The sequence below is a fragment of the Bufo bufo genome, chromosome 5 (genome assembly GCF_905171765.1).
Source record: "Bufo bufo chromosome 5, aBufBuf1.1, whole genome shotgun sequence".
NCBI lineage: Eukaryota > Metazoa > Chordata > Amphibia > Anura > Bufonidae > Bufo > Bufo bufo.
In genome coordinates, this window is record NC_053393.1 from 332,682,960 (window position 1) to 332,710,409 (window position 27,450).

The 27,450-nt window shown below is 46.3% G+C and overlaps 1 pseudogene; it reads left to right on the top strand.

Annotated features, from left to right (window-relative positions):
• Positions 1–6,163: 6,163 nt before the first annotated feature.
• LOC121002942 lies at positions 6,164–6,340 on the top strand (annotated as a pseudogene).
• The last annotated feature ends 21,110 nt before the right edge of the window (positions 6,341–27,450 follow it).

Genomic DNA, 27,450 nt, shown 5'->3' on the forward strand with positions numbered 1-27,450 from the left:
TATGGCCAAGCTGACTAGACCCCACTGCACGATTTGTTACCTGGATCCCATCACTGGACACATTACAATTACTTGCACAAGGGCAATTCCTTGCAATGTGTCCTTTGTTCCCACAACTGAAGCACCTGATTGGACTTTCTGTCCTGTGTGTTTTGCAGTGCTTTGCTATATGACCCAAGCCACCACACGCAAAACATGTGATGTTTGCACGGCATGGCTTAGGTCCATCCACACTGCATCCGCGCTCCCTGAATTGTTCCATCCTCAGGGAGGCACTTTTCACAATCTCTCTTTTCCCCAAAGTCAGGGAAAAATCTCTGTTAGTCTGGACAGGCTTGGTCAGGTGATTTGGCCTGTCACAGACTACTCTCCCCCCTTTTTGCCCTGCATAGGGCAAAGTTTGGGGAGATTCCGACCCTGACTTTACGGGAAAAGAAAGGGGCGGTACCAACTTGGTGATGACCTGTTGCATGCCAGTCATTATCTGGGAGCTTACAGCAACCTGAGCCTTCAATTTGGCTACCGTCACATCAGTAGAGGCAGTCTGCTCCTTGAAGGCCTTGACCTCAGTATAAGACTGAGTCAACTTAGCCTCAATTTCCTCCTTCTGCCTCTGCAGCTCTACTAACTGTGACTCTATCCTAGCCACCTGCGCATCTCGGTCAACAGTAGACTACACATTCTCTGCCAGCTGTGCCTGCAATGCCGAAACCTGGTCCGAATTACTGGTACAGCACTGGCAGTGAATGGCCGGAGGAATTGTCTCCGTTGACTGAGACACCAGCGCAACTTCCTTTGGCAGGCAGATGCTAACCTCAAATGTTTGCACAAGTTTGGCTAGCATCCGAAGCCGTTTGGTGTTCAACACCGTCCGTTTGTTAACACATAGCCTGTCGTAACTACAAGCCTGTGCTAACAAATCGGACCACAGCATTTCTGCTGACTTGTATGTAGTGGGGAGGATGGGATTAAATGTGCTGTGTCTGCTCAAGTGTTGCAGTGTGGGGAAGTCCATACTCACTGTTTGATGAGCGTCCATCTTCTCATTGGGGCCGTAACTCTTCGTCCTAACAGCTGCTTGGAAGAAGTCCTTTTTCTTCCGGATCGCTTCTTCCCGACCAGCCGGACTTGTACGCCGCTCCAACGAAGATGGATCTCTTTCAGTGACGTGTCCTCTTCTCCCTCGCAATCACTTGAGCGATGCAGTGACCGTGTAAACCAAATAGCAAAATATTAGTTCACAGATAGACAATAGATTCTCTGCTAAAGATTTTTATCTGCGTTTGGTGCTGTAAGGAAGAAACGTGTTACCTGTCCGAATTATCAGGTCCTAGACGCTCAGACCACTGACCGCGTCTCTCTTGCCTGATAATTGACAGTATAACCAACCTCTAGCCTCAAACACCGTAAGGAAGAGTCGCGTTACCTGTCCGAATTATCAGGTCCTAGACGCTCAGACCACTGACCGCGTCTGTCTTGCCTGATAATTCACAGTATAACGGACCTCTAGCCTCAAAACCAAACACAGATTTCAAAATCTGAGCAGTGGGCCTGGCTCGCCAATGTAAAGGGGGAATATTAATCACCAATATTTATGCAAATAGCAATAATTAATATTCATAAATGGGAGGAGCCGTCTATTGATGACTCCGCCCATTTTTACATTTATATAACAATAATACAATACTTTGCCTTTACCTTACGCTAATCACTAAGCTAGCTGCATGTGCCTTACTAAACTAACTATCGCTAATAACCACACATTACACAGATAGTTATATATAAAAGTATTTATTAATACACTAGACATGCAATACACTAACAATACAGTACTATAAATACAGCACTAAACTACACTACACGGTTCCCAAATTCCACCCACAAACTAATTATACAATACACACACATGTATTAGCAGCCCACCCCACCTGACTAATTCTATCCCTAAGGGAACGACGAAGGGTTACATTGGGTAGGGATCCAGCAATGCACGGGTTAATACCTTGCAAGTGACTCTGGTAGGTTTAGGGTGAAGGGGTACGGAAGGGTAGGGATCCAGCAATGCAAGGGTTAATACCCTGCAAGGGAATGCTGGGGTACAGGGGAATGGTAGGGGTGAATAACAGGGAGAGGGATAGTCGGGATGATGGTGGGGATAGATTAGGGTATGGGGTTTATAGTGGCAGGGGTTAGATAATCAGGGGAGATCAGGGGTGTAGGGAAAGGGGGAATGTGTTTGGTACTGCAAGGGCAGAGATACAATGCAGTGCCAGGGTATTTGCAGGGGGTTTCACCAACAGGGGTTGATGCTGCTGGGCAGGGAAGGGGTAAATATGGTTGGCACTGCAAGGGCAGAGATACAATGCCATGCCAGCGTATACTCAGCCATCTCCAGGGGCATATGGGCCTCTCTTCCTTCAGGGACCTGTTCCCATGTGTGGCTCTCTCTGTAGTCCAGTTCCAAAAGCCCCTCTTCCTGGCTTGAGGCTCCTATATCCGCCTCAGAACCAGCCCACCTCCCCCCTCCTCAGGGATGTGACATCATAGTGTGACTGTGACGTTATGCGTGCACTCAGGACAGCCAGTTGGCCCCCTGAGGCTAGCAGCACCACATGCCCAGCCATGTCACAAGCACAAGGTGGGGGAGAGCATAGTAACTAGGCTGATAAACTCAACAAAAGGCCTCAGATCTATTGATCCCTTAGCCTTTGAAGTCACCAGCCACCTGGAGACATATCCACCCCACTGCAGGAACTGGCTAAACGCTGTCCCTATGGGGGAAATTTAAGTATATATATGTATATAGATACTTGGGGCGTATCTATATACAAATATATACTCATTATAAACCTGGGGCATACATGGGCAGTTATAGGCCCATATATATATACACTCACCTAAAGAATTATTAGGAACACCTGTTCTATTTCTCATTAATGCAATTATCTAGTCAACCAATCACATGGCAGTTGCTTCAATGCATTTAGGGGTGTGGTCCTGGTCAAGACAATCTCCTGAACTCCAAACTGAATGTCAGAATGGGAAAGAAAGGTTATTTAAGCAATTTTAAGCGTGGCATGGTTGTTGGTGCCAGACGGGCCGGTCTGAGTATTTCACAATCTGCTCAGTTACTGGGATTTTCACGCACAACCATTTCTAGGGTTTACAAAGAATGGTGTGAAAAGGGAAAAACATCCAGTATGCGGCAGTCCTGTGGGCAAAAATGCCTTGTGGATGCTAGAGGTCAGAGGAGAATGGGCCGACTGATTCAAGCTAATAGAAGAGCAACGTTGACTGAAATAACCACTCGTTACAACCGAGGTATGCAGCAAAGCATTTGTGAAGCCACAACACGCACAACCTTGAGGCGGATGGGCTACAACAGCAGAAGACCCCACCGGCTACCACTCATCTCCACTACAAATAGGAAAAAGAGGCTACAATTTGCACGAGCTCACCAAAATTGGACTGTTGAAGACTGGAAAAATGTTGCCTGGTCTGATGAGTCTCGATTTCTGTTGAGACATTCAAATGGTAGAGTCAGAATTTGGCGTAAACAGAATGAGAACATGTATCCATCCTCTGATGGCTACTTCCAGCAGGATAATGCACCATGTCACAAAGCTCGAATCATTTCAAATTGGTTTCTTGAACATGACAATGAGTTCACTGTACTAAAATGGCCCCCACAGTCACCAGATCTCAACCCAATAGAGCATCTTTGGGATGTGGTGGAACGGGAGCTTCGTGCCCTGGATGTGCATCCCTCAAATCTCCATCAACTGCAAGATGCTATCCTATCAATATGGGCCAACATTTCTAAAGAATGCTATCAGCACCTTGTTGAATCAATGCCACGTAGAATTAAGGCAGTTCTGAAGGCAAAAGGGGGTCCAACACCGTATTAGTATAGTGTTCCTAATAATTCTTTAGGTGAGTGTGTATATATATATACCTGGGGGAGAGCCATGGCAGATACACATATATAGATGTATGCACTGCATACACACATCCCCATATATATATATATATATATATATATATATATACACTCACCTAAAGAATTATTAGGAACACCATACTAATACGGTGTTGGACCCCCTTTTGCCTTCAGAACTGTCTTAATTCTACGTGGCATTAATTCAACAAGGTGCTGATAGCATTCTTTAGAAATGTTGGCCCATATTGATAGGATAGCATCTTGCAGTTGATGGAGATTTGAGGGATGCACATCCAGGGCACGAAGCTCCCGTTCCACCACATCCCAAAGATGCTCTATTGGGTTGAGATCTGGTGACTGTGGGGGCCATTTTAGTACAGTGAACTCATTGTCATGTTCAAGAAACCAATTTTAATGATTCGGGCTTTGTGACATGGTGCATTATCCTGCTGGAAGTAGCCATCAGAGGATGGATACATGTTCTCATTCTGTTTACGCCAAATTCTGACTCTACCATTTGAATGTCTCAACAGAAATCGAGACTCATCAGACCAGGCAACATTTTTCCAGTCTTCAACAGTCCAATTTTGGTGAGCTCCTGCAAATTGTAGCCTCTTTTTCCTATTTGTAGTGGAGATGAGTGGTAGCCGGTGGGGTCTTCTGCTGTTGTAGCTCTTCCGCCTCAAGGTTGTGCGTGTTGTGGCTTCACAAATGCTTTGCTGCATACCTCGGTTGTAACGAGTGGTTATTTCAGTCAACGTTGATCTTCTATCAGCTTGAATCAGTCGGCCCATTCTCCTCTGACCTCTAGCATCCACAAGGCATTTTCGTCCACAGGACTGCCGCATACTGGATGTTTTACCCTTTTCACACCATTCTTTGTAAACTCTAGAAATGGTTGTGCGTGAAAATCCCAGTAACTGAGCAGATTGTGAAATACTCAGACCGGCACGTCTGGCACCAACAAAATTGCTTAAATCACCTTTCTTTCCCATTCTGACATTCAGTTTGGAGTTCAGGAGATTGTCTTGACCAGGACCACACCCCTAAATGCATTGAAGCAACTGCCATGTGATTGGTTGACTAGATAATTGCATTAATGAGAAATAGAACAGGTGTTCCTAATAATTCTTTAGGTGAATGTGTATATATATATATATATATATATATATATCTACATGAGAGGGACAGGAAATATATACTAACTATAAGGGGACACATATAAGGGGGGCACAGATCATATAAGGGGACACAGATCAACCAGGGACCACATATTTCCCACAGGGCCCAACATGAGCCCCTGTGGGCCACTAAGGGCAGATGTGCGCAGATGCTGGGCACATCCGCACACATCATCCTATGAAGTGACCATTTATGCATGTATATATATCATACATGCATGCACGTGTTTATAGGGCCGGGGGCTATCCATAGTATTCAGTATATTGGGCAGACTAGATGGGCCAAATGGTTCTTATCTGCCGACACATTCTATGTTTCTATGTTTCTATGTTTCTATATGCATGCGTCTCAACCCTTTCTCAACAGGCATACATCACCTAACATTCCTAAATTGTTTGGAATAACGTGCTTTAAAACATCCAGTGTGTGTATCGATCAGGTAGTGCAAGGGTTACGCCCGGTTCACGGTGACAGACCAAACTCTGACAGACCAAACTCCCCGTTTAACGCACCGCAAACAACCGAAAACAGTCCGTTTGCACAACCGCAAATTCCCCATTTGCACAAGGTTGGATACCAAGCTAGCCATGTCCTGTTCCTTGTCCTCACTGACATCATTGAAGGTCTCTTCCTCCACCCAGCCACGTACAACACCAAGGGTCCCTGAAAGGTAAAAACAAGCCGCCTGGGACGCCTGCTGTGGTTGGTCTTCCACCTCCTCAAAGCCACCTTCCTCCTCTGACTCCTCTTCTTCAGACTCCTCTCTCTGCGTTGCCGCAGGTCCAGCAATCGACGACGACAAGGCTGCTTCTGGTGGTGATGGTGACCACAACTCTTCCTCTTCATGCTCATCTACGGCCTGATCCAGCACTCTTCGCAGGGCACGCTCCAGAAAAAACGCATATGGGATGAGGTCGATGATGTTGCCTTGGGTTTGACTGACCAGGTTTGTCACCTCCGCAAAAGGACGCATGAGCCTACAGCCATTGTGCATGAGCGTTCAGTAAAGCGCCCAAAAAATACCCAGCTCCGCAGAGGCTGTCCTCTTTTTTTTTTATTAAAAAAATCTGTTCTTAACAGTTTAATCTCTGTTTTGTCCCCTATCAGGGGCCGGTGTATGAAATAGATTTTAGGAACCGGGTGATGGAAAAAGATGCTTGGTCGGTCCTCTTACTTCAAATTTGGGGCACTGCGCGTACGCCTTGCAATGTACTGTGCCACCAGATATGAGTGGTGTGTTTAAGTAGTACTATTCCTATCAGTTTAATCCCTGTTACGTCCCCTATCAGGGGACGTGTATGGAATAGATTTTGGGAACCGGGAGATGGAAAAAGATGCTTGGTCGGTCCTCTTACTTAAAATTTGGGGCACTGCGCGTGCGCCGTGTAATGTACTGTGCAATCCCAATATGAGTGGTATGTTAAGTAGTACTATTCCTATCAGTTTAATCCCTGTTACGTCCCCTATCAGGGTACGTGTATGGAATAGATTTTAGGAACCGGGAGATGGAAAAAGATGCTTGGCTGGTCCTCCTACTTCCAATTTGGGGCACTGCACGTGTGCCGTGCAATGTACTGTGCCAACAGATATAAGTGGTGTGTTAAGTAGTACTATTCCTATCAGTTTAATCCCTGTTACGTCCCCTATCAGGGGACGTGTATGGAATAGATTGTAGACAACCGCAAAGAGTTGTCAATAGTTGACACACTCATGACATAAATTTTATTCCTCTATGCGTCAATCTTGGGTGATTGCAGGCAATGTTTTTTTTTCAAAGCCTATGGTCGTGCTGAGGTAGTTCAGTGACAGTTAAGTGACCCAGAAAACAATGATTCTGCAGTGTGGACCCATTGTTGGCCTAGTAGGCTTTAATGATCACCTTAATTGATCAAAGAAAATTCATGTTTTTTCTATGCAAAATTATCCAGCCGATCGCTTTTGGTCTCTTCACAATGAAGCAACGACCTTATCATCTGGGGTGTGCCAACATTGCCATTGCCAACACACTCATAGAGGTGGTCGCTTCATTGTGATACGCAAGTCCCTTTACCACAAGGTAACGATCACGAAGGGGAATTGACACATGTATGTGCCTTTTTTTTTGTTTTGTTTTTGCAGCCACAGTGCAGCACCAGAGGCCAGAAAAATTAGGCATGTACATATGCCTGAAAAATTAGGTATTGTTGCAGCCGCTGCTGTAGCAGCAGCCCGAAAAATTGATGTTTTTTCAAGCAGAAAGTGCACTAAAACATTGCGGCTTGAACCCTAGTTGGTGGCGGATAAGTCTTGCAGGTCATCCGGCATGCAGAGATAAAATACAGCAGCGTGTGGACCATTTTGAGCCCAAGGCAGCTCATCTCAAGTCATCAGGCCTTTTTCAGTCGAATGTATCGTCCACTGTCAGTCCCTTCGGGATCCATGCCTCATTCATCTTAATAAAGGTGAGGTAATCTAGACTTTTTTGACCTAGGTGACTTCTCTTCTCAGTGACAATACCTCCTGCTGCACTGAAGGTCCTTTCTCACAGGACACTTAAGGCGGGGCAGGCCAGAAGTTCTATCGCAAATTGGGATAGCTCAGACCACAGGTCTAGCCTGCACACCCAGTAGTCAAGGGGTTCATCGCTTCTCAGAGTGTCGATATCTGCAGTTAAGATGAGGTAGTCTGCTACCTGTCGGTTGAGTCGTTCTCTGAGGGTGGACCCCGAAGGGCTGTGGCGATGCGTAGGACTTAAAAAGCTCTGCATGTCCTCCATCAACAACACGTCTGTAAAGCGTCCTGTCCTTGCCGGCGTGGTCGTGGGAGGAGGAGGATTACTTTCACCTCTTCCCCTGTTAGATTCCTGTTGTGCTGTGACATCACCCTTATACGCTGTGTAAAGCATACTTTTTAATTTATTTTGGAACTGCTGAATCCTTTCCGACTTGCGGTAATTCGGTAACATTTCAGGCACTTTCTGCTTATACCGGGGGTCTAGTAGAGTGGACACCCAGTACAGGTCGTTCTCCTTCAGCCTTTTTATACGAGGGTCCCTCAACAGGCACGACAGCATGAAAGACCCCATTTGCACAAGGTTGGATGCCGAGCTACTCATGTCCCGTTCCTCGTCCTCAGTGATCTCACTGAAGGTATGTTCTTCCCCCCAGCTATGTACACCACGGGTACCAGATAGGTGACAACGAGCACCCTGGGATGCCTGTTGTGGTTGGTCTTCCTCCTCCTCCTCAAAGCCACATTCCTCCTCTGACTCCTCTTCCTCACAATCCTCTTCCAGCATTGCCGCAGGTCCAGCAAGCAATGCTGATAAGGCTGTTTCTGGTGGTGATGGTGACCACAACTCTTCCTCTTCACGCTCATCTACGGCCTGATCCAGCACTCTTCGCAGGGCACGCTCCAGGAAGAAAACAATTGGGATGATGTTGCTAATGGTGCCTTCGGTGCGACTGACTAGGTTTGTCACCTCCTCAAAAGGACGCATGAGCATACAGGCATTGCGCATGACCGTCCAGTAACGTGGCAAAAAAATTCCCATCTCCGCAGAGGCTGTCTTAGCACCCCGGTCATACAAATACTCATTGACGGCTTTTTCTTGTTGGAGCAGGAGGTCGAACATTAGGAGTGTTGAATTCCAACGTGTCGGGCTGTCGCAAATCAAGCACCTCACTGGCATGTTGTTTCGCCGCTGGATATCTGAAAAGTGCACCATGACCGTGTAGGTACGCCTGAAATAGCCACACACCTTCCTGGCCTGCTTCAGGACGTCCTGTAAGCCTGGGTACTTATGCACAAAGCGTTGTACGATCAGATTACACACATGTGCCATGCACGGCACATGTGTCAACTTGCCCAAATTCAATGCCGCCAACAAATTGCTTCCGTTGTCACACACCACTTTGCCAATCTCCAGTTGGTGCGGAGTTAGCCACTGATCCACCTGTGCGTTCAGGGCGGACAGGAGTGCTGGTCCGGTGTGACTCTCTGCTTTCAGGCAAGTCAACCTCAAGACGGCATGACACTGCCGTATCCGGGATGTGGAATAGCACCTGGGGAGCTGGGGGGGTGCCGTTGATGTGGAGCAAGACACAGCAGCAGAAGAGGACTCAGCCGAGGAGGTTATGGAAGAGGATGGAGTAGGAGGAGTAGAGGATGTGGCAGCAGGCCTGCCTGCAAGTCGTGGCGGTGTCACCAACTCCTCTGCAGAGCCATGCATTCCATGCTTGGCAGCCGTCAGCAGGTTTATCCAATGCGCAGTGTAGGTGATATACCTGCCCTGACCGTGCTTTGCAGACCAGGTAACAGTGGTCAGATGGACCCTTGCCCCAACACTGTGTGCCAGACTAGAGATGTCCCGAATAGTTCGCCGGCGAATAGTTTCCGCCGAACATAGCTTGTTCGCGTTCGCCGCGGCGGGCGAACATATGCGATGTTCGGTCCGCCCCCTATACATCATCATTGAGTAAACTTTGGCCCTGTAACTCACAGTCAGCAGACAGATTCCAGCCAATCAGCAGCAAACCCTCCCTCCCAGACCCTCCCACCTCCTGGACAGCATCCATTTTAGATTCATTCTGAAGCTGCATTCTCAGTGAGAGGAGGGACAGTGCTGCTGCTGCTGATTCAATAGGGAAAGCGTTAGCTAGGGCTGTGTTCTGTGTCCACAGACTTATCTGTTGTAAGGACAGCGTCCTGACAGCACCCCAAAAAGCCCTTTTCAGGGCTGGTACATCAGTCTGCTTTTTTAATTTTTTTATATATATATTGCAGTTGCCTGCCCGTGTGTGAGAGGCTGCAGGCTCAGTCACAGACAGTACTGTGTGCATACCATTCATACAGGGTGTGACAGAAAATACCTTGCAGATAAAAAAAAAATTCTATATAATCTTTTTCTGTGATATAATCACATTTGCAACCCCGTGTGTGTCAGGCCCACACAGACTGTATTGTGGCCACTGGCTAGGCCTCCACTCATACCGTTACAGGGTGTCACTCACTCAGAAATACCTCACAGATAAAAAAAAAAATTCTATTTAATATTTTTCTGTGATATAATCACATTTGCAAGCCTGTGTGTGTCAGGCCCACACAGACTGTATTGTGGCCACTGGCTACTGGCTAGGCCTCCACTCATACCGTTACAGGGTGACACTCACTCACAAATACCTCACAGATAAAAAAAAATTCAATTTAAACTGATGAGAATAGTACTGCAGAAAATACCACTCATATCGGGTGTGACAGTAAATTGCACGGCGCAGACGCAGTGACCGTGGCGTGGATTCAAACAAAGGGGAGGGAGCCAGCGTTTTTTTAACCATCTCCCCGTTCAAAAAAATCAATTCAATTCACCTTTCGGGGACCCTTGGTGTTGTACGTGGCTGGGTGGAGGAAGAAACCTTCAATGACATCAACGGGACATGGCTAGCTTGGTATCCAACCTTGTGCAAATGGGGAGTTTGCGGTTGGGCAAATGGACTGTTGCGGTTGTTTGCGGTGCATTAAAAGGGGAGTTTGGTCTGTCAATGTCTGTGAAGCGGGCGTAACCTTTACACTACCTGATCGATACAACATCATACCTGATCGTATACACACACTGGATGTTTTAAACCACGTTGTTCAAAAAAATTTAGGATTGTTAGGTGATTTATGCTCTTTATGGATTAAAACCTGACTCTGCGTCAACTACGTAATTTTCCATGGGAGTTTTGCCATGGATCCCCCTCCGGCATGCCACAGTCCAGGTGTTAGTCCCCTTGAAACAACTTTTCCATCTCTATTGTGGCCAGAAAGAGTCCCTGTGGGTTTTAAAATTCGCCTGCCTATTGAAGTCTATGGCGGTTCGCCCGTTCGCGAACATTTGCGGAAATTCGCGTTCGCCGTTCGCGAACGGAAAATTTTATGTTCGCGACATCTCTATGCCAGACATGCCATTACTTCCTTTTGCACAATCGAGTACAGGTTGGGGATTGCCTTTTGTGCAAAGAAATTTCGGCCGGGTACCTTCCACTGCGGTGTCTCAATAGCTGCAAATTTTTGGAACGCATCAGACTCCACCAGCTTGTATGGTAAAAGCTGGCGGGCTAAGAGTTCAGACAAGCCAGCTGTCAGACGCCGGGCAAGGGGGTGACTTTGTGACATTGGCTTCTTACGCTCAAACATGTCCTTGACAGACACCTGACTGTGGGCAGATGAGCAGGAACTGCTCAAGGCGAGATGGTTGAGAGGGGGCAAGGAGGACAGCAGTGGTTGAGGTGGCTGAAGATGTTGGACCAGGAGGAGGATGGCGGCTTTGAGTTTGTGTGCTGCTTGTACTCATGTGTTGCTCCCATAGGCGATTGTGATGTGCGATCATGTGACTTCGCAAAGCAGTTGTACCGAGGTGGGTGTTGGACTTCCCACGACTCAGTTTCTTTTGGCACAGATTGCAAATGGCATCGCTGTTGTCAGAGGCAGACACACAAAAAAAATGCCACACTGCTGAGCTCTGCAATAACGGCATTCTGGTGGTGGCAACAGCATGCGTTGATTGGCGTGCTGTCTGGCGGACCCCGGGTGCCGATACATGCTGTCTGACTGTGCCACTAGCTCCTTGCGACGACCTCCCCCTGCTTCCAACTCGTCTCCTCCTCCTCTCTGTCTCCCCATCTGAACCTTCCCCCTGTTCTTCTTCTCTTCTAGTGGGCACCCACGTGACATCCACGGACACATCGTCATCATCAACCGCTTCACTTGTATCTGACAACTCAGCTAAGGAAGCAGCAGCGGGTACAACATCATCATCATTACACCGTACGTCCATGTGTGTAATGCTGCCTGACTGAGACATATCCCTGTTATCTACATCCTCTGACAATAATGGTTGCGCATCATTCATTTCTTCCAACTGATGTGTAAATAACTCCTCTGACTGATCAAGTGAAGCGGCTGTGGTGCTAGTGTTTGTGGTGGCGGCAGGCGGGCGAGTGGTAACTTGAGAGGTGCCCGAAGCTAAGCTGGAGAAGGATGGTGTGTCAAGGTTCCGAGCGGAAGCTGTAGAAGATTGGGTGTCCTGTGTTAGCCAGTCAACTATGTCCTCAGAACATTTCGAGTTCAGGGTACGTGGCCTCTAAACACTGGGCATTATTCTAGGGCCAAAGGGAATCACAGCACCACGACCATGACGGCCCCTGCGGGTGGCCTGCCTCTGCCTGTCATTTTTTTTTAGATTAGTTAAGTTGTACTATGCGTGCAAGCTACTGTGACACCAGATATGAGTGGCACTGTGCACTGGCAGAAGTTGGCAGAGTAGACGCTGTAGGCCTGACACACACGCTTGCAGACAACACCAGATATGAGTTGCACTGGTGTGACACTGTGCCCTGGCAGGCCCTGAAACACACACGTGTGAAGGAAAATGACTGCTATTATTTCACAGTCCAAAAAGTGTTTTTTTTTTTTTAAATGCAAGCTATTGTGACACCAGATATGAGTGGTGGCACTGGGCAAGTGGGCACAGTATATGCTGTGAGCCTGACACACACGCTGGCAGGCAGGCAACTGCAATTAGATTACACAGGAAAAAAAAAAAAGCAGACTGATGTTCTAGCCCTAAAAAGGGCTTTTTGGGGTGCTGTCCTTACAGCAGAGATCAGATGAGTCCTTCAGGACTGTAGTGGACACTGAATACACTAGCCTAGCTATCGATTTCCCTATTAAATCAGCAGCAGCTACACTGTCCCTCCTCTCACTAAGAATGCAGCTTCCGAATGAATCTAAAATGGATGCTGTCCAGGAGGTGGGAGGGTCTGGTATGGAGGGTCTGCTGCTGATTGGCTGGAATGTGTCTGCTGACTGTGAGGTACAGAGTCAAAGTTTACTCAATGATGACGAATAGAGGGCGGACCGAACATTGCATATGTTCGCCCACCGTGGCAAACGCAAACAAGCTATGTTCGCCGGGAACTAATCGCCGGCGAACTATTCGGGACATCTCTAATTGTGCAAGGGAACGTGTCTGTAGTATATGTCCAATACAGATTGTGTTGCCGGGGTCCGGTACTCAGAGAGACTTAGTAATGCTTCACATGTATCTCAGTCGACTTATAGATGATACATAAATATATATATGGGTCCAGTACGTATATGAAGACTTTAGATATATAACGATGCAATCTGTGAAACTGTATTTTTATGTGCATGTGGCATCCTATAGCCTCCCAGCGTCTGCAGCTGTACAGAGTAACATTGAAGTTACGCAGGGGAGTACCTCTGTCTGACTTTATCATCAAGAAATCATTTATGGCCCTTCTCTGTTCATATAATCGATCCAACATATGGAGGGTGGAATTTGAACAAGTGGAAAATTTGCATATCAGCCTATATTGGGGACGCCGCTCTGCCACTGCAGCTCAATGAGGGTGTGCTTTGTGGTGTACGAGTGGCTGAAGTGTATGTAAAGTTTCAGGAAGTCTTGCAGATAGAGTGAAAACTTCAGTAGCCATAAAGGATATATATTGTCCTTGACCGTAGCTACAGCTCCACACGGCGCTGCCGTGCACTTTGGCAGACACCGACAGGCTCAAGGACTGGCCCACCTTCTGTTCTTCATATGTGTGCAGGGCTGGTACTGACTTTTTCGTAAAGAAATTACGGCTTGGGACTCTCCACCTCAGCTCAGCACAAGCCATGAGTTCTCTGAAAGGTGCAGAGTCCACCACTTGGAAAGGGAGGGACTGCAGCACCAGCAACTTGGCCAGGAGCATGTTTAGCTTATGCGCCGTTAGATGATTGCACACATACTGTTGTCTCTTGGCAATCTCTTTGGTGATCAATTACTGATGAAATGACTAGTGAGGAGTAGGAGGACAAGGAGCAGGAGCATCAGAACCAGTAGATGATGGTAAGGACAGATAGCTCCCTTTGGCTGAGGTGGTAGAGCCTTGACTGCATCAAATAGGGTGCGTGCCACTTGGTGGTGCAGCGGTTGCTGTGGCAGGCTGGACCACCACATCGGAGCCACAGTTCTCCCAGGCCACTTAATAATGACGCTGCATTTGTTGACGTTGGGCCGTGGTGTCAACATTGGCAGCCTGGCCACGCTTCACCTTCTGCCCACAAATTCTGCAAATGACCATGTTCACCTCCTCTGGCGGCTGAACAATAAATTTCCACACTACTGAGTATGGCATTATCCCCCAACACTCCTTGCTGGTTGCCTGATACTGCTGCCTCCGTGAACCCTTGCACAACTACTTTCCAGGCAGGTAGGCTCCCGAAAGGCGGGAGGTCCTTTACGGGCACATTTGGCTCCCGACCTCCCACTGCTGCCACCACGCGAAAGCTGCCACCCTCTTCTTCTGATGATGATGAAGCCCCTTCTTCACCCGGCTCTTAAGTGCGATCGGCTATGTCATCATTCACTACTGTCTGCACGTATCTGATGTCGCCCTCAATGGTCTTAAGGCCAGGAGACTGCCCGCTCGCAACACCAGCTCCCACATGACTCTAATCAATACTTCCCGCGCTGAGGGAACAGAAAATGACAGAGGCAGGTTGAGGGCAGTTGGGGGCACAGGGCCTGATCCCAGGCCATGCCAACTAAGCGTCGTGTCAGAGGAACCAACGACTCTTGGCTGGGGGTTTCTGATATCACTTGCGACAAAGTCGAAGACCAAGTCAACCATTCAAGCACTGCTGGGTTACTGGTCAAGACATGACCGCTAGATGACACTGGGAGCTCAGGCCTCTCGCTGCGACTCCTGCTGCCACAACCCCTTCTTCTGCTGCTACTTCTGCATGTGAAACAAACATTTAGGAACACTGCCCGTTCCCTTTGAAGGGCCTATCACTTGTCTGTCTGAAATACTGTAAAATAAAAGAATTACATTAAAATTACTGCTAATACCGTCTTTTCCCGAAAATAAGACATCCCCCGAAAATAAGACCTACCTCTAGTTTTGCCTCTTGCTGAAATATAAGGCATCTGACTCCTCCCGATCGTAACGGCGGGCGCCGCCGCGCAGCTCACTGATTGGCCGCAGCACAGCCAGAGCTGCAAGGTCTCTTTAAATCAGAGAGCCCGCGCCACTGCCAGGACAAGCTGCCGCCTGCTGCTCGCTCTGCCCTGACGGAGTCTGGCTGACTCACTGTCTAAATGTGAGTGAGTTGCGCAGGGCAGGAATCGGGCACATTGTGTGGAATCTGGCTGGCACGGACATACAGGGGTGACTGAAGTATGGGGGGGGGAATGTCTGATAAAGTGGTGGGGGTTGTCTGGTGAAGGGGGGAGAGACTAAATAATCCACTGTCCGCTGGCACAGGGGAGGGGGATCACTTAAAATGACACAGGGGGATCAAAGGGGGGAATCAAAATGACACAGGAGGATAAGAAAGGGTACTAAAATTGTAATCTTCCCTCAGATTCTCCTGTGTCATTTTGATTCTCCCCTCTGATCCCCCTGTGTCATGGAAAAATAAGACATCACCTGAAAATTAGACCTAGCGCATCTTTTGGAGCAAAAATTAATATAAGACACAGTCTTATTTTCGGGGAAACAGGGTAGGACTTACGTATATATTTCCTCTTAATACACCCCAGAAATGGCTGTAGTTCAATGTAACTTCACTACAGAAAGGCAAATAAGACTTATTTTTTTCCCTATTAATGCATCCAAAAAATGTATAACAATGTAAATTCACTGCAGAACGGATAATAGGACCTATGTATATTTTGTTACCATGGAGCGTGAGTTATCAATATGATTCTATGCGACCCAGTCAGTGCTGGGAGGTCAGGACAGGTGCTCTTTCTGACACATGCTGTGAGTCCAATGCATGAAACTCGTTCTTGTGAATGGGGCCTTAGAAAGCATTTAGAGAATTGCTTTATTACAGCCCCATGGTCCATAGACACAATGGTCAGGAGGGAACCTCATTGATTTCTATGGGAGACTTTTCTAGGCATGTTCTGTGACCTGTACAGTGGTCATTGTACAAGGAAAGAATAGATAAGCTTTGACAATCACCTTTTGTGAATGGAAGATCCTGTCTTATTTATACACAGAGGCAATATCATTATAGGCAGGATTGGAATAACGAATAAGAAGGTAACTACAGTAAAGTGATTTGTACAGATCAAGAAGTGAAGCCTACTACTAGGTTCAGTGGCCAGATTTATGTTTTTTTTGTGTACACATAGATATTTAAATTGAAAATTAAAAATAAATTTAGCAAAAATGATTTAAAAATATGTGTCACATAAAAATGTGATTTAAACAATAGGTCATTTTCTGATTACACATTCCCTTTTAAGAGCATTTTGTAAATATACAGTACAGACCAAAAGTTTGGACACACCTTCTCATCCAAAGAGTTTTCTTTATTTTCATGACTATGAAAATTGTAGATTCACACTGAAGGCATCAAAACTATGAATTAACACATGTGGAATTATATACATAACAAACAAGTGTGAAACAACTGAAAATATGTCATATTCTAGGTTCTTCAAAGTAGCCACCTTTTGCTTTGATTACTGCTTTGCACAGTCTTGGCGTTCTCTTGATGAGCTTCAAGAGGTAGTCCCCTGAAATGGTTTTCACTTCACAGGTGTGCCCTGTCAGGTTTAATAAGTGGGATTTCTTGTCTTATAAATGGGGTTGGGACCATCAGTTGCGTTGAGGAGAAGTCAGGTGGATACACAGCTGATAGTCCTACTAAATAGACTGTTAGAAATTGTATTATGGCAAGAAAAAAGCAGCTAAGTAAAGAAAAACGAGTGGCCATCATTACTTTAAGAAATTAAGGTCAGTCAGTCAGACGAAAAATTGGGAAAACTTTGAAAGTAAGGGCTATTTGACCATGAAGGAGAGTGATGGGATGCTGTGCCAGATGACCTGGCCTCCACAGTCACCGGACCTGAACCCAATCGAGATGGTTTGGGGTCAGCTGGACCACAGAGGGGAAAGCAAAAGGGCCAACACGTGCTAAGCATCTCTGGGAACTCCTTCAAGACTGTTGGAAGACCATTTCAGGGGACTACCTCTTGAAGCTCATCAAGAGAACGCCAATAGTGTGCAAAGCAGTAATCAAAGCAAAAGGTGGCTACTTTGAATAACCTAGAATATGACATATTTTCAGTTGTTTCACACTTGTTTGTTATGTATATAATTTCACATGTGTTAATTCATAGTTTTGATGCCTTCATAGTCATGAAAATAAAGAAAACTCTTTGAATGAGAAGGTGTGTCCAAACTTTTGGTCTGTACTGTATATATATATATACACTCACCTAAAGAATTATTAGGAACACCTGTTCTATTTCTCATTAATGCAATTATCTAGTCAATCAATCACATGGCAGTTGCTTCAATGCATTTAGGGGTGTGGTCCTGGTCAAGACAATCTCCTGAACTCCAAACTAAATGTCAGAATGGGAAAGAAAGCTGATTTAAGCAATTTTGAGCGTGGCATGGTTGTTGGTGCCAGACGGGCCGGTCTAAGTATTTCACAATCTGCTCAGTTACTGGGATTTTTACGCACAACCATTTCTAGGGTTTACAAAGAATGGTGTGAAAAGGGAAAAACATCCAGTATGCGGCAGTCCTGTGGGCAAAAATGCCTTGTGGATGCTAGAGGTCAGAGGAGAATGGGCCGACTGATTCAAGCTGATAGAAGAGCAACGTTGACTGAGATAACCACTCGTTACAACCGAGGTATGCAGCAAAGCATTTGTGAAGCCACAACACGCACAACCTTGAGGCGGATGGGCTACAACAGGAGAAGACCCCACCGGGTACCACTCATCTCCACTACAAATAGGAAAAAGAGGCTACAATTTGCATGAGCTCACCAAAATTGGACTGTTGAAGACTGGAAAAATGCTGCCTGGTCTGATGAGTCTCGATTTCTGTTGAGACATTCAAATGGTAGAGTCAGAATTTGGCGTAAACAGAATGAGAACATGTATCCATCCTCTGGTGGCTACTTCCAGCAGGATAATGCACCATGTCACAAAGCTCGAATCATTTCAAATTGGTTTCTTGAACATGACAATGAGTTCACTGTACTAAAATAGCCCCCACAGTCACCAGATCTCAACCCAATAGAGCATCTTTGTGATGTGGTGGAAAGGGAGCTTCGTGCCCTGGATGTGCATCCCTCAAATCTCCATCAACTGCAAGATGCTATCCTATCAATATGGGCCAACATTTCTAAAGAATGCTATCAGCACCTTGTTGAATCAATGCCATGTAGAATTAAGGCAGTTCTGAAGGCAAAAGGTTGTCCAACACTGTATTAGTATGGTGTTCCTAATAATTCTTTAGGTGAGTGTATATATATATATATATAAACGGAGAAAAATGGCGGCACTGGCTCCAAAGGAGATTGCGGGTGCACGTCCCAAAGGGAAAAGACTGGTTTCCCTGATGAATAAAACCAGAAAAGAGAGAACGGCACTCCAAAAAGTAAAAGCGGTGAACCCTTTATTCACACCAGAGGTGCAACGTTTCGGCTCTAGTCACGAGCCTTCCTCAAGCTTGAGGAAGGCTCGTGACTAGAGCCGAAACGTTGCACCACTGGTGTGAATAAAGGGTTCACCGCTTTTACTTTTTGGAGTGCCGTTCTCTCTTTTCTGGTATGTATATATATATATATATATATATATATATATACACAATTGTCTGTTTCTAAAAAGCCAGTACAGAGGTGACAAACAATATGACTGCACTCCCAAAATCCTGTCTAAGTTAAAGTCAAAGTCTGGATTGTTAGACTAGCTGTACACAGTGTGGAGCATGTCAATTTATTGCAGATCACAAGCAGATTTCATGGAGAAGATCCTTTCTGACTTCAATAGGGAGGTCACGTTCTGCATAAAACTCAGAAGAATATTGTCGGAATTGGCGGATTTGCTGCAGATCCACAAGACAAACCACAAGATAAAAACAAAGCACTTGGCTAATCCTCTAGTTAGTTATTGGTGTCAGACTGCACATTGACAAAATGGCTCTGATTGTACTCAGAAAATTGGAAAAAACCACAGAAGCGTCTGGGCAATTCTGGTTCTTCAACAAAATATATTAACTAAAGCAAGCAATATCATATTACTGATTGAAAATACTAGCTCCTAAGTCAATTCAAATTGTTTAATGAGTGGCCTGCAATAAGTAGCCCCACCTAAAAACTAATTAGTTTGATAGATTACTTTTTAAATTGTACATTTTGAAAAGTTTGTTTAAATTACTTCCATTTATGTGGCATCTTCAAAACTAATATTGTACAAACAAATATGCTTAATATCCCTTGGCATATTCATGATTATGCTAAGCTGTACAGTACTGAAGTAGCTTGTAAATTCCCCTTTGATTTGTGCTTTGTAACAACAGCATTTTTTCTGAATAAATTATTCTAGATTAGGCTTTCTGCAAATTTGGTCAAGTTGCAAAAAAATCCCCAAATCCACAATATCATGTACAGTTTCCTCAATAATTATTTTTATGTTAATAAATGAACATGATGGAGTTTGAAACGAGTGTTTGATCATTCTACAGCAATCATTCTATTAGAGATTCAGTATAATTTAATAATTTTCTAAATGACAATTTAAGAAGTTTAAGCAAAGTGTAAATGCAGCATTAAAATGGTTCATACTACAATTTAATGCTTTATCTTGTATTATTATTATTATTTTTTTTCTTTAAATGCAAAGTCATAGTATTTTCTGATACTTGTGCTATGCATTATTGTAGCAATTATTCTTTTGGACAATTTTTTTGAGAACCTCAGTTTTACACCAAGAAAATGAAGAAATTCAAATTCAAGAAATTATCAGACATTAGTGGACATTGCAGGAATAGGGGTAAGAAAAGAGAACTACAACTTCCAGCATGTACAGACATTATTATTAGGAGTCATCAGTCGACATTATAGGGAGAGGGTTATAAAAGGACAGATCTTATTATGGGGCATCAATGGCCCTTACGTGGAGTGGTCAACTCAAATCCCAACATTTCTAGAAAAAAAAAACGCTGAGAACATTACAGGGAGTAAGCATAAGAAATGAACTACAACTCTGAGTATTTGACAACCTATACATGGAACCTATTGTCCCCTCATACACACAGCACAGGAGCTCCACCCAAATATTGACATCACACAGGTCCTTATAGGTCCTTCACTACTTCTCTGCGCTGCTGAGCTCTGTCTCAATAGGTAAATGAGGTGAAATTAAATTGATGGAGTGGAATGGCAAATTGAAAAGGTTGAGAGGCAGATGATAGATCTACGGGGAGTGGGAGAGAAAGTAGCTGTAGGGACCAATGGCAGGGACTCCTATTGCAAAGCAGGCACATTGATCTGCACACATTTCAGTGTGGTTAAGCCCTGCCCCCTTCCTGAACTTCCTGTTTAGTACGTGTGTTTGACATGTATGTACATTCATCTAGCCGTTCTGTAGCTGAAGATGAATGAAGAGTTGTAGACATAGCTGTGTGTGCACTATGGGTTAAATGCATTTTGTTTTGTTTTTTGTTTTTACTCAGGGTTTAGATCCCCTTTAATATTGTTGCCAAATAAAAGCTAGATAGGAAATGTAAGGGATATGGTAATGAAGAAAGGCCTAAAACTGAATTGATGAGAGATACCTTACTAACGGATATATGGCACACTCTCAAACCAGTATAAAGATAATTCATACTTTTCATGTATAATTCATTGCCCAGAGAAGACAATCTGTTGGTTTCTCCAAATTTGGCCAACATAGTTATTAAGGTAAAAAATAGATCAAATTGTTATCTAAAGCCATGTACCTATTGTGTTATGAGTATGCATTACTAGAGAAGGCCTTGCGGTTCGATTGGTCGTTTCGCGGTGAACTTTGCTTGTTCGCGTTTCGCCGAACGGGCGAACATATGGTGATGTCCGCCGGTGCCATATTATTTTACATTGTAAAGAACTTTGACCCATGACACATCCATCAGGTGGTACAGGACAGCCAAATTGAAACATTTCAGCATATGGACATACCCCCTACCTTATAAATAAACCCGATCTGGCCACCATTTTATATTCAGTCTTTTACCAATGTAGGGAGAAGTTTCTGTCTGGAGCAGGGACAGACAGTTAGGGACACCAAACGCTAGCTAATAGGGCCACAAAAGTTCTTTTAAGGACTGGTATACAGTAGCTGTGCTATCGATAGGTGCTACTTACTAAGGGGTGTGATATACTTATAATATACTTTCTAACATAGAAAGCATATTATAGTGCATTTGTATTGTGCAGCAGTTGTGTGCTGTTCTGCTGCAATACTGCAGCTACACAGAGTGCCAAACGCTATTGGAAAAAATAATTTCTATTGGTTTGATATACCAGTTGCCCCCCAAAAAACTGATTGAGGCAGGGGTGTTATATACCAATAATATACTTTCTATATAGTGCATTTGGGTAGTGCAGCATTTGTTTGCGGTTTTGCGGAGTTACCGCAGCTACACAGAGTGACAAACGCTATTGGAACAAATAATTTCTACTGGGGGGGCGTGGCTAACAGCCAAACATGGAGGAAGCGCCTTGTCTGAGCTCCTGCGATCCTAAGTTTATTCTTAGATATCCTGACTTCTACTAATGCTACGGGACTTCATAAACCACCCAGTCAGTTAGACATTGTCTTCGGGACCATTTTGAGCCTTTTTGGAGTACCATCTGATCTTAGAAGCCGTTATTTCCATCTGCGGCCTAAACGGAGAACGGATCCTCGGACTCCATTACAACCAACAGCTACCCGGCGCTTCGCGACAAGCTTCTTCAACGGTCATCTGCAGTAGAAAGACTTCAATACTAGGGGGAATCCTATACCGGTAAGAAGAACTTAATATTACCGGTCCACTAGCCCAAACACTGCACTGTCCTCCGAGTCACACTAGACGCAAGGGTTAACATCCCGGGCTAGCAACGCTGCGGCCTCCTAAAACTTCAAGGCAGTAAAGGACCCCCTCGGCCCCCTCCTTAACTAAAGATAAGGAGATACCCGGATAGAAAATTTCCTACCTGATTTGACCAGAAGACCAATTGCACCTGCCAGAGAGATCGCATCACGGTCCATGTGAACAGAGAGACGCAACACGGCAGTGACCGGAGCAAGCACGCTTCACTCCACACTCCCTAAGTGCTTTATCGCAAAGGACATTTGAGAGATTCTGCTTTAACCCGATTTAATTCATAGTACCCGACCTGTTTACAGAGCACCGCACCAATTCGGACCAACAAACACAGATCCTCCTCCTCCTCTGCAGCCACCTTCCCTTACCTCAGCCTTAAAAACTGGACTTTAAAAAAAATTAGGTTACCTACAATTTTTTGGGATCTTCATATGAAGATCTACACCTGCTCAACTGTTTCCTAAAAGGGCCAGTGACCCAAATTTCGTCTTCACAAGTAGATAGAGACGCAAAAAAAAGAAGCGAGAGTTCCTGTCTACAAAGCTTTCCATAGCCCAGTTATATTTTATACCTTTTCACTGGTTGACATCTTAGAAATCTCTACTAGGTCACCTAACGACTTCACATTCCTTCAGCCAGAGAAGGTCTGACATGTTATAACTAGAGTTGAGCGAACACCTGGATGTTCGGGTTCGAGAAATTTGGCAAAACTTCCCGGAAATGTTCGGGTTCGGGATCCGAACCCGACCCGAACTTCGTCCCGAACCCCATTGAAGTCAATGGGGACCCAAACTTTTTGGCACTAAAAAGGCTGTAAAACAGCCCAGGAAAGGGCTAGAGGGCTGCAAAAGGCAGCAAAATGTAGTTAAATCCCCTGCAAACAAATGTGGATAGGGAAATGAATAAAAATAAAATAAATAAAAATTAACCAATGTCAATTGGAGAGAGGACCCATAGCAGAGAATCAGGCTTCATGTCAGCAGAGAATCAGTCTTCGTGTCATAGCAGAGAATCTGGCTTCACGTCACCCAAAACTAGAACAGTCCATTGTCAGATATTTATGCCCCGGCACTCAGGCAGAGGACAGAGGTCCCATAACATAGAATCTGGCTTCATGTCAGCAGAGAATCAGTCTTCATGTCATAGCAGAGAATCAGGCTTCATGTCATAGCAGAGAATCAGGCTTCACGTCACCCAACACTGGAACAGTCCATTGTCAGATATTTAGGCCCAGGCAGCCAGGCAGAGGAGAAAGGTCCCATAGCAGAGAATCTGGCTTCATGTCAGCAGAGAATCAGTCTTCATGTCATAGCAGAGAATCAGGCTTCACGTCACCCACCACTGGAACAGTCCATTGTCAGATATTTAGGCCCAGGCACCCAGGCAGAGGAGAGAGGTCCCATAGCAGAGATTCAGGCTTCATGTCAGCAGAGAATCAGTCTTCATGTCATAGCAGAGAATCATGCTTCACGTCACCCAACATTGGAACAGTCCATTGTCATATAATTTAGGGCCCGGCACCCAGACAGAGAAAAGAGGTCCCATAACATAGAATCTGGCTTCATGTCAGCAGAGAATCAGTCTTCATGTCATAGGAGAGAATCAGGCTTCATATCAACCACCACTGGAACAGGCCACTGTCAGATATTTTTAGGCCCCGGCACCCAGACAGAGGAGAGAGGTCCCATAACATAGAATCTGGCTTCATGTCAGCAGAGAATCAGTCTTCATGTCATAGCAGAGAATCATAATTCACGTCACTCAACATTGGAACAGTCCATTGTCATATAATTTAGGCCCCGGCACCCAGACAGAGGAGAGAGGTCCCATAACAGAGATTCAGGCTTTATGTCAGCGACTCAGCAGAGAATCAGTCTTCATGTCATAGCAGAGAATCAGGCTTCATGTCACCCACCACTGGAACAGGCCACTGTCAGATTTTTTTAGGCCCTGGCACCCAGACAGAGTAGAGAGGTCCCATAACAGAGATTCAGGCTTCATGTCAGCAGAGAATCAGTCTTCATGTCATAGCAGAGAATCATGCTTCACGTCACCCACCACTGGAACAGTCTATTGTCATATATTTAGGCCCCGGCACCAAGACAGAGGAGAGAGGTCCCATAGCAGAGAATCTGGCTTCATGTCAGCAGAGAATCAGTCTTCATGTCATATCAGAGAATCATGCTTCACGTCACCCACCACTGGAACAGTCCATTGTCACATATTTAGGCCCAGGCACCCAGGCAGAGGAGAGAGGTCCAATAGCAGAGAATCTGGCTTCATGTCAGCAGAGAATCAGTCTTCATGTCATAGCAGAGAATCATGCTTCACGTCACCCAACATTGGAACAGTCCATTGTCATATAATTTAGGCCCCGGCACCCAGACAGAGGAGAGAGGTCCCATAACATAGAATCTGGCTTCATGTCAGCAGAGAATCAGTCTTCATGTCATAGCAGAGAATCATGCTTCACGTCACCCACCACTGGAACAGTCCATTGTCAGATATTTAGGCCCAGGCACTCAGGCAGAGGAGAGAGGTCCCATAGCAGAGAATCAGGCTTCACGTCACCCACCACTGGAACAGTCCATTGTCAGATATTTAGGCCTAGGCACCCAGGCAGAGGAGAGAGGTCCCATAGCAGAGAATCTGGCTTCATGTCAGCAGAGAATCAGTCTTCATGTCATAGCAGAGAATCATAATTCACGTCACCCAACATTGGAACAGTCCATTGTCATATAATTTAGGCCCCGGCACCCAGACAGAGGAGAGAGGTCCCATAACAGAGATTCAGGCTTTATGTCAGCGACTCAGCAGAGAATCAGTCTTCATGTCATAGCAGAGAATCAGGCTTCATGTCACCCACCACTGGAACAGGCCACTGTCAGATATTTTTAGGCCCCGGCACCCAGACAGAGGAGAAGTTCATTCAACTTTGGGTTGCCCTGCAATATAATGGTAAAATGAAAATAAAAATAGGATTGAATGAGGAAGTGCCCTGGAGTACTATAATATATGGTTAAGGGGAGGTAGTTAATGTCTAATCTGCACAAGGGATGGACAGGTCCTGTGGGATCCATGCCTGGTTAATTTTTATGAACGTCAGCTTGTCCACATTGGCTGTAGACAGGCGGCTGTGTTTGTCTGTAATGACGCCCCCTGCCGTGCTGAATACACGTTCAGACAAAACGCTGGCCGCCGGGAAGGCCAGCACCTCCAAGGCATAAAAGGCTAGCTCTGGCCACATGGACAATTTAAGACCCAGAAGTTGAATGGGGCCGAACCATCAGTCAGTACGTGGAGGGGTGTGCACACGTACTGTTCCACCATGTTAGTGAAATGTTGCCTCCTGCTAACACGTTCCGTATCAGGTTATGGTGCAGTTAGCTGTGGCGTGGTGACAAAACTTTTCCACATCTCTGCCATGCTAACCCTGCCCTCAGAGGAGCTGGCCGTGACATAGCTGCGTTGGCGAACTCTTGCTTTTCCTTTGCCTTCGCCTTTGGCTTCCACTTGTTCCCCTGTGACATTTGGGAATGCTCTCAGTAGCGCGTCTACCAACGTGCGCTTGTACTCGCGCATCTTCCTATCACGCTCCAGTGCAGGAAGTAAGGTGGGCATATTGTCTTTGTACCGCGGATCCAGCAGGGTGGCAACCCAGTAGTCCGCACACGTTAAAATGTGGGCAACTCTGCTATCGTTGCGCAGGCACTGCAGCATGTAGTCGCTCATGTGTGCCAGGCTGCCCAGAGGTAAGGACAAGCTGTCCTCTGTGGGAGGCGTATCGTCATCGTCCTGCGTTTCCCCCCAGCCACGCACCAGTGATGGGCCCGAGCTGCGTTGGGTGCCACCCCGCTGTGAACATGCTTCATCCTCATCCTCCTCCACCTCCTCCTCATCCTCCAGTAGTGGGCCCTGTCTGGCCACATTTGTACCTGGCCTCTGCTGTTGCATAAAAACTCCCTCTGAGTCACTTCTAAGAGACTGGCCTGAAAGTGCTAAAAATGACCCCTCTTGCTCCTCCTCCTACTCCTCCTGGGCCACCTCCTCTTCCATCATCGAAGTGTTTTCGCAAGGAGACATAGAAGTGGTATTGTAACGCTGATAATGGCGTCATCGCCACTGGCCATGTTGGTGGAGTACTCGAAACAGCTCAACAGGGCACACAGGTCTCGCATGGAGGCCCAGTCATTGGTGGTGAAGTGGTGCTGTTCCACAGTGCGACTGACCCGTGCGTGCTGCAGCTGAAACTCCACTATGGCCTGCTGCTGCTCGCACAGTCTGTCCAGCATGTGCAAAGTGGAGTTCCACCTGGTGCTCACGTCACATATGAGGCGGTGAGCGGGAAGGCCAAAGTTACGCTGTAGCGCAGACAGGCGAGCAGCGGCAGGATGTGAACGCCGGAAGCGCGAACAGACGGCCCGCACTTTATGCAGCAGCTCTGACATGTCGGAGCAGTTGCGAATGAATTTCTGCACCACCAAATTCCGCACATGCGCCAGGCAAGGGATGTGCATCAAACCGGCTAGTCCCAGAGCTGCAACGAGATTTCGCCATTATCGCACACCACCAGGCCGGGCTTGAGGCTCACCGGCAGCAACCACTCGTCGGTCTGTTGTTCTATACCCCGCCACAAATCCTGTGCGGTGTGGGGCCTGTCCCCCAAACATATGAGTTTCAGAATGGCCTGCTGACGTTTACCCCGGGGTGTGCCGAAGTTGGTGGTGAAGGTGTGTGGCTGACTGGATGAGCAGGTGGAAGAAGAGGAGGAGGAAGCTGAGTAGGAGGAGGAGGCAACAGGAGGCAAAGAATGTTGCCCTGCGATCCTTGGCGGCGGAAGGACGTGCGCCAAACAGCTCTCCGCCTGGGGCCCAGCCGCCACTACATTTACCCAGTGTGCAGTTAGGGAGATACAGCGTCCCTGGCCGTGCTTACTGGTCCACGTATCTGTGGTTAGGTGGACCTTGCGCAGTGCACACTTGATTTTATCGGATACTTGGTTGTGCAGGGAAGGCACGGCTCTCTTGGAGAAGTAGAGCCGGCTGGGAACAACATACTGTGGGACAGCAAGCGACATGAGCTGTTTGAAGCTGTCTGTGTCCACCAGCCTGAATGACAGCATTTCATAGGCCAGTAGTTTAGAAATGCTGGCATTGAGGGCCAGCGATCGAGGGTGGCTAGGTGGGAATTTACGCTTTCTCTCAAATGATTGTGAGATGGAGAGCTGAACGCTGCCGTGTGACATGGTTGAGATGCTTGGTGACGCAGGTGGTGGTGTTGGTGGTACATCCCATGTTTGCTGGGCGTCAGTGCCAAGGTTCCTCCAGAGGCGGAGGAAGAGGCCGAGGCAGCAGCAGAAGAGGCCGAGGCGGCAGCAGCAGAAGAGGTAGCAGGGGGAGCCTGAGTGACTTCCTT